Source organism: Spermophilus citellus (assembly GCF_964194105.1).
Source record: "Spermophilus citellus genome assembly, chromosome: 12".
Taxonomy (NCBI): domain Eukaryota; kingdom Metazoa; phylum Chordata; class Mammalia; order Rodentia; family Sciuridae; genus Spermophilus; species Spermophilus citellus.
In genome coordinates, this window is record NC_138198.1 from 45278634 (window position 1) to 45287616 (window position 8983).

Here is an 8983-nt window from a genome sequence, read left to right on the forward strand (position 1 = left end):
ACATTAGAAAAGAGAATGCATCAATGGATGTGTCCTGTCTAGTAGAAAGCTTCCCAGCATTCATCCTGCCCAATTTATGAATGGACTGCGGCTTGCCTTATGGATGGGCAACACCTACTATCTTCCTAAGTTCCTCTTTTCTTCCTGAATTCTGGTAACTCTCCAGAATAGGCTCATGGTTTTGTGTCCAAGATATGTACCACCTCCTTGCTCGGTGACATGGCCAAGTACTGGAGAGCTGAAAGGAATGGTGAGCATCTCAGAAAACTCAGATATCAGTGTGACCAGTAAAGTCTCCCTGGAGAAACCCTGCTTTGGGCCTTTTGCTTACCTATTGTTCTGTTGCCCTGAATGTCAGGAAGGACTTTGCCTCAGGGCACCCCTTTGTGAAGCCTGAAGAAAACAGTTTTCAAATGGAAATGAATGGGCATCACCTGTGGCTCTTTGCTTAATGGCTTTGCAAAGGGATGTGTCTGAATCAGCCTCTTGGCCCTGTGTGAGGCTGTGGCTTAGATTGTCAGCACCTGAAGGATCCAAAGAGAGATCCCATGTGTGCATCCAAAGCCAAATTGGCACAAAAGCAGTCATTGTGGATGCAGTCTCTCGCCTTCCTCTGTAAGGTTCCTGACCTCCATCAAGTGAGAATAGGGATCCTTCGGGTCAAACGAGTTCTTCAAAGCCCTGCAGAGGCTAGCCCATAGGTGCTTGGGTTTTCTCATGACTCCAATTCACACAAAGAATCTATACCCGGCAGTCGGTAGGCCTCCAATTGGAGAAGCGGAGCCAGTATTAACGGCAGGCCTATTGGATCACTCCAGGTTCACAGGAAGGGTGTCCAGGCCACCCTGACATTAGGCAAATTAGGGGCAAGGCAGCTTATTGTGGACACTGTCTTGGGCTGTGCCCCTCATGGAAACCTCCAGCCAGAGGTTATAATGAGTGTGTATATGGAAGAAGATGAGGGCCATGTGGCAGTGTTTTGGTTTGAATTGTGGTCATTGGTGTGGCAGTGGGAAGAGATGACTGGGTCCACCTGGGCTTAAACTCTGGTGTGATTCCCCTTAGAGACTGAGTTCTGGAACTGACCATAGAGAAGTATTGCCGTGAATTGTGTTGGGATTTGAGGAGGCCATGCATGAGAGTCGCCCTGGGAAACTGAGATCTAGGCCCAGGCTGACTTTCCACACAGCACTGGGAATCTCAGCCTGGATATCACATGATTTTATTCTTAAAAACCTGGCAGCCATAGTTGAGAGTCAAAACACACATGGACCTCATATTTGTAGACCTCAATGTGCCTGGCTTCGTGTGACCTTTTGGTCACTCTTTGGGAAGCCTTGTTTGTGAGAGTTCTTCAGAGCTTTCATTGAAATGAGCTTCCTCACCATTTAATGGTTCCTGAAGGAATGGAATCCCACAGTGCCTCCAACTTCATCCTTTAAACATGGCTAGCTAGATAAATACCATGAGATTTTTGAAATTCCCATGTCCAGGTAGCACTGGAGAACCTTTGGATGTCCTGTTGCTGATCATGAGTGTACCAGACAGTGCCTTGATTGACTGGGTTTCATGAAAATGGTGGAAAACAGAGATGCCAGTAAGTTGGGGCTTGCTGAGTAGTGGGCCTAGAGCAGCGGTGTGCAGGTGTGTGATAAAACATCTGTGGTGGGGCCATGTGGATCTGCCACTGGCTTCCAAATGGCTTGTGACTGACATGGTGCAGTGAGCAGACCCTTCTATGTAAAGGCATCTTGTTATATGGAGAGGTTTCAGGGCAGTGTTCAGAATCAGGTTGCTATGGTCAAGGGGGCAAGCTCTGTGGGATAGAAGCCTGGCTGGTGCATTCTCCTAGGACCTTGCCCCACCACACGTGACAGAACTCCCTCCAGCACGGTGTCCCAGTTGAACTCCTTGTATTTCCTGAAGCAAATTCCAAACTCCCAGTGCAGCAGCAAGATACACCACGAAAAGTGGAGGATGACCAAATGGCTTCACAGTCCACACAGGGAGACACTTAGACCCCAGTGGCCACAGTTTACCTGCAAAGAGAGAATTCTGCACTTCTGCCTCATGTTCATTGGAAAATCAGAAACCATGTCCTCCACGTCACATAGATGCAGACCCAGCTTTGATGGTCTCACTACAAAGGAAGCTAAAGCTCCTGACAACAACATATATTTCAAGTGCCCAACCTCATTGGCAGTTTCTCACAAAGTCTTTAGGCCAGCAGAGTGTGGTGAGCTATTTTGCTGTGCTGCCTTGTGTGGGCGTGAGCCTAATTCTTGGGCGGAGACCCAGTTCTTTGTTTTGTTTCATTCCCTAGAATGGAAGTATCAGTTGGTTAATTCCTGGAACAAACTGTTTTCACGAAGTGCTTGTTGTTTTGAGCACAAGCTGGAACTGGGTGTGTCTTGCCTTGTGTACAAGTGCCGGGTCTATCATTCTATTGGCTGCTGCTGTGTTGCTATGCACTCTTTGTCCAATAGTGTAGGAGCAGGGCTGCAGTTGAAGTATATAAGGGGTGGTTTCTTCGGGCTCGGGGTCTTTCCTCTCATCTATACCTAATGGATGCTCCCAATAAAGCGTGTTAAAGAAGAATCCTGTTGTTGTCGTCATTCCTGCTGGCGGGTAGACGCGACAAGTGGTGCCGAAATCCCGGGAATTGTCATCTGTCGGCTACGAGGGGACCCCCGATATTTTGCGGGAGGATTCAGAACTTTACACGCGGAGCGGTGGCGCCGGTAAGTAATCCCCTGATCCGGTGGCTCTGGCTTAGTATAGTGCTCTATCATGGGTCAATATCCGTCTGTTTTCCTGAAAAAAGGGGACAGGAGATTTTGGTGGAGCATCAGGATACTGGGTCAGAGTCAGAGGAATCTAAGCAAGAAAGACATGAAACAAAACAAAAAAGGGGATCTAATGCAAAGTTAAGTGAAAGTGCACTCAAGGAACAAAAGGACGTGACTCCAGCGTTAGGAGCACGCCCAAAACTCTATCCAGATTTATCTGCCTTCCGTAAATTAAAGATAGTTGATTCAGATGAGTGTGAATCGGAAGGTGAGTCAGAAGGCTTTACCCCAGAAGAAGAACAAAGCTTAGAGAAAATGGCGGCTGAATATGAGCATGGCCGCTATGACGTGGCAATGGCCGCCGCCCTTCTTCCTCCGAAGCCTCCGGCGTATCCTGTAGCTAAACATCTGTTGCCACGTAAAGGGTCTCCACCCACTGCTCCAGGCGGAGCTTGTGGCTTCATAAAGTGCAGTACTTGGAGGAAATTAGAGGAGGAGGGTGCGTTTCCTGTTTTTGAGGATGCACAGGGTCAGAGGTATTTTGAGCCTGTGCCTTATATATTAGTTAAAGACATAGCTGAATTTGTCAGGACTAATGGTGTCACAGCATCTTTTACAATTGCATTGCTTGAACGCTTACATCTTAATGCTATGGCACCAATGGATTGGTATCATCTTGCAAAGGCTTGTCTCTCCATGGGACAATATCTTGATTTTAAGGCATTGTACTTGGATGCCGCTATACAACAGGCTCATGCGAATGCGGCTGATGGTCAACAAGCCTGGGATGTGGAGATGCTGACCGGGACAGGTCAGTGGGCCCAAAATCAAAATGTTTATCCATTAGTAGTATATCAACAAATTAATATTTTGGCCTTACGTGCCTGGAAGGCTCTCCCCAATAGAGGTGAAACAACAGGGAATCTTACAAAAGTCATACAGGGCCCAGCTGAGCCATTTTCAGATTTTGTCACCCAAATGCTTCAAGCAGCTTCAAAAATTTTGGGGGATACGGGGCAGGATGGCCTTGGTACTCTTGGGTATTATATAATGAGGTGGGAGCGGGAACAGACTTCTCCGCTATAGCCTATTTAAACGAGGGAGTTCATTGGATTAAAAATGTTTCTGGAAATGCATGTCAATTTGGGATCAAAAAATACTTATCAAATATCACTATCAACAAAGAATTCTATAATATTTCTTTTCCTGCTGCTGAAATATGTGTTCAGCCGCCATTCATGTTCTTACTTGTTAATCATACTGACAATTCTACTATAGTTGATTGTACTGTAAAAGAGTGTTATTTAACCCAGTGTTGGAATACTTCCTTGTCATTGGCTTTGGTGGTAAAGGTTCCGACCTTTGTGCCCATGCCAGTTGAGGCCGATCCTAGTTCTTTTCCCCTGGTACAGTTGGTCAGGGAAAGGAGAGATTTTGGCATTACAGCTGCTGTAGTTACAGCTATTGTGGCGTCTGCCGCAGCAGCTACCACTGCAGCCATGGCTATGGCCTCTCAGGTACAAACAGCTCAAGTCATTAATAGTGTAGTAGAACAAACAGCTAAAGCCTTAACTACGGTGGAAGAAATCAATAGACATCTTACTGCTGGTATTTACTTGCTTAATCAAAGAGTAGATATAATACAAGAACAAGTAGAGGAAGTTAATAAAATTACTCAGTTAGGATGTGTATCTCATTATAAGTATGTGTGTGTTACTCCTTTATATTACAATATGACTGCTTCCGTGGAATAGAGTAATAGATTGTCTAGATTTTTACAGGGAAACTGGACCCAGGAAGGAGAGCGACTCACTCAAGAACTGCTGTCTCAGATTGCCAACTTAAATGGAACACGCGTGGAACCTCTTTCTGTTGCAGACTTCGCCTCCTGGGCTTCTTCTATATTTTCCTACTTTAAAGAGTGGGTAGGGGTTGGGTTATTTAGTGCTATGCTTCTTTGTGGCCTTGTCTTATGCCTTTGGATGATTTGTCGTATGCGATGCACGCAGCAGAGTAATAGAGTCAAGGTAGTTCAGGCGCTTGCTGCACTGGAACCTGGGGCCTCCCCACAAATTTGGCTAGCCAGGTGGCAAAATCCTAAAACCCCTGTTTTGATGTGGATGGCCTTTGCACACCAAGTGACCTTGTTGTCATTGCACCTTGGAAGGCTTCCATGTCTTAGGAAGACAGCCTTTGCACTCTGAAGGGTGAATGTTGCCCATTGCACTCAGAAAGGTGACTTCCTTGTTTGGCCTTATAATGCCATCCTTGATCGGAGGGGTCATCATGAGGACACTTCCTGGATCGGGAGAATTTCAAATGGCTCGAACAAAACAAAAAAGGGGGAACTGTGGTGACCTATTTTGCTGTACTGCCTTGTGTGGGCGTGAGCCTAATTCTTGGGCGGAGACCCAGTTCTTTGTTTTGTTTCATTCCCTAGAATGGAAGTATCAGTTGGTTAATTCCTGGAACAAACTGTTTTCAAGAAGTGCTTGTTGTTTTGAGCACAAGCTGGAACTGGGTGTGTCTTGCCTTGTGTACAAGTGCCGGGTCTATCATTCTATTGGCTGCTGCTGTGTTGCTATGCGCTCTTTGTCCAATGGTGTAGGAGCAGGGCTGCAGTTGAAGTATATAAGGGGTGTTTTTTTCGGGCTCGGGGTCTTTCCTTTCATCTATACCTAATGGATGCTCCCAATAAAGCGAGTTAAAGAAGAATCCTGTTGTTGTCGTCATTCCTGCTGGCGGGTAGACGCGACAGCAGAGCTCCATGTTTGTGGAGTGTTTACCCTGTCTCCCTTACTTATGGAAACTCCTCTACCACATCCAAGGTTGTGAGCTCCTGAGCATTTTCCATTCAACATACCTATTCACAGATTTTCTAACTTTTCTCCTCGAATTGCGTCTTACTTGTTGCTAAGGTAATGTCAAGGCATTGTTCTGGATGAGAGTGGGAAGGTTTTTGTGTAGCACATATTTGCCTACACATTGGATTCATTTTCCTATTTTCCGTTCGAAATACTGAATCCCTGACACTAACCCATACCCTACTAGATTCTGACTATGAATACTAATATGATGGAGAAAAATAACCCAAACAGAATAGAAATACAGGCAGTTCAGAGCAGGCATGGTGTATACTTGGACTTGCCTTTAGCATTACAAAGGGTAGGTGTTATAAATCTTGTCCAATTGAATAGAAGTAGTTCTCCATGTGTTTTGAAAGTTAACAAATGTGTGAATTCCTGTCTCCCTTTCTCTGTAGCCTATTCAGCAACATGTATTTTTACATGCACATATAGAATCCTACCTGCTATCCCACGTCCATTCTTGTGAGGTGGCTGACTTGGCAGATACAAATTGTGAGAAGAGATCACTCCTCCTAAATGCTGTTGGAACTGAAAATTCAACCTACGGGTGAGCTTCCTACTTGAACAACATGATACATAAATCCATGTTCAGTAACATAAATATTTTTGGATCTGTGGATGATGTATATTTCATGATGAATTTCGATTGGCATATATATTTCTACTTTTTAATGTCTGTGTGTGTGTTCTGTATGTGTGTGTGTGTGTGCATATATATATATATATATATATATATATACACACACACACACAATATACACAAACTCTCCAGATTTTTCAAAATATGAAATATATGTGTCTTATTATACACTCCCTAAATTCATCCATGTTCATATATGTGGATTTATAATCAACTTTTCACAAGATTATTCTCAGAAATATTCATCCACATGAAATACATATTTGTTTCCTAGTGCTGAAAACTAACTTCAGAGAATGGTGCATAGAGATACTAATATTTCTACAGGAACTGACCCAGTTTAACATCAATGCAAGTAGATTCCTATGGGACATGATGTGTATTTTGACGTTCATTTTTATTCAACACTGGTAGATTACTATTTCTTCAGGTGATGCACATCATCGGATATGTATTTCATCCTCAAGTTCACAAATTTCTAGGCATTTGGTTCACTTCAATCACTTCCTGCTTCAGAACACATGTATTCCTCCACGTTCTTGACTGGTCTTTTCATGAGACTTCTTTCCAAACACATTCTTTTCCATTTCCATAATCCCTTTTGAAGCCAAACTCACACCCCCTTCATGGTAAACCATAACCCTAATATCACCATTGGATGTATAACTGGTTGGAATGAATGGTTGTGTATCAATATTAGATTTCCTATATATTTTCAGATATCAATTTAATCCATTATTTAAATTGGAACCAGTTATAATATTTATTCACAGTAGGGTCTATTCATGCATTATCTCTATATTCATAGACCCAGGGTACACCTATTTGTACCCCCAAAGGCTCATTTATATGTCTTCAACATATTACTCCCAGAAATGGTGGAAGAAATACTCATGTCACCTGATCTCCATATACATTTTATTTTTTATTATTTATTTATTTATTTATTCTTTTAATATTATTTTATTGTTGGTTGTTCAAAACATTACATAGTTCTTAATATACCATATTTCACAGATTGATTCAAGTGGGTTATGAACTCCCCTTTTTACCCCGTATACAGATTGCAGTGTCACATCAGTTACATTTCCATTGATTTATAAATTGCCTTTGTAGTGACTGATGTATTCTGCTGTCTATCCCATTCTCCACTATCCCCCCTCCCCTCCCCTCCCCTCCCCTCCCCTTCTCTCTCTCCACCCCCTCTACTATAAATCGTTTCTTCCGCTTATATAATTTTTATCCTACTCCTCCTTTCCTCTTATATGTAATTGTGTATAACCCTGAGGCTCACCTTCCAATTCCATGCAATTTCCCTTTACTCTCCCTTTCCCTCCCGCCTATCATCCCTGTTTAGTGTTAATCTTCTTCTCAAGCTCTTCGTCTCTACCCTGTCCTTGGTTACTCCCCTTATATCAAAGAAGACATTTGGCATTTGTTTTTTAAGGATTGGCTAGCTTCACTTAGCATAATCTGCTCTAATGCCATCCATTTCCCTCCAAATTCTATGATTTTGTCATTTCTTAATGCAGAGTAATACTCCATTGTGTATAAATGCCACATTTTTTAATCCATTCATCTATTGAAGGGCTTCTAGGTTGGTTCCACAATCTTGCTATCGTGAATTGTGCTGCTATGAACATCGATGTAGCAGTGTCCCTGTAGCATGCTCTTGTTAGGTCTTTAGGGAATAGACCGAGAAGGGGAATAGCTGGGTCAAATGGTGGTTCCATTCCCAGCTTTCCAAGAAATCTCCACACTGCTTTCCAAATTGGCTGCACCATTTTGCAGTCCCACCAACAATGAACAAGTGTACCCATTTCCCAGCATCCTCGCCAGCACTTGTTGTTGTTGGACTTCTTAATGGCTGCCAATCTTACTGGAGTGAGATGGTATCTTAGGGTGGTTTTGATTTGCATTTCTCTGACTGCTAGCGATGTTGAGCATTTTTTCATGTACTTGTTGATTGATTGTATGTCCTCCTCTGAGAAGTGTCTGTTCAGATCCTTGGCCCATTTGTTGATTGGGTTATTTGTTATCTTATTATCTAATTTTTTGAGTTCTTTGTATACTCTGGATATTAGGGCTCTATCTGAAGTGTGTGGGGGTAAAGATTTGTTCCCAGGATGTAGGCTCCCTGTTTATCTCTCTTATTGTTTCTTTTGTTGAGAGAAAACTTTTTAGTTTGAGTAAGTCCCATTTGTTGATTCTGGTTGTTAACTCTTGCGCTATGGGTGTCCTATTGAGGAATTTGGAGCCTGACCCCACAGTATGTAGATCATAGCCAACTTTCTCTTCTATCAGACGCCGTGTCTCTGATTTAATATCGAGCTCCTTAATCCATTTTGAGTTAACTTTTGTGCATGGCGAGAGAAAGGGATTCAGTTTCATTTTGATGCAAATGGATTTCCAGTTTTCCCAGCACCATTTGTTGAAGATGCTATCCTTCCTCCATTGCATGCTTTTAGCCCCTTTATCAAATATAAGATAGTTGTAGTTTTGTGGATTGGTTACTGTGTCTTCTATTCTGTACCATTGGTCCACTCGCCTGTTTTGGTACCAGTACCATGCTGTTTTTGTGACTATTGCTCTGTAGTATAGTTTGAAGTCTGGTATCGCTATACCGCCTGATTCACACTTCCTGCTTAGCATTGTTTTTGCTATTCTGGGTCTTTTATTATTCCATA

General features: G+C 43.0%; 1 long non-coding RNA gene across 2 annotated transcripts; it reads left to right on the forward strand.

The window, feature by feature from the left end:
- The first annotated feature begins 2226 nt into the window (after positions 1–2226).
- On the forward strand, positions 2227–4711 carry LOC308631531. Of its 2 annotated transcripts, none has more exons than XR_014018240.1 (2): positions 2227–2741; positions 4561–4711. It is a non-coding gene; the product is annotated as an uncharacterized lncRNA (long non-coding RNA). The 2 variants fall into 2 exon arrangements; XR_014018241.1 differs by having other exon boundaries at positions 4571–4711.
- Positions 4712–8983: the final 4272 nt, after the last annotated feature.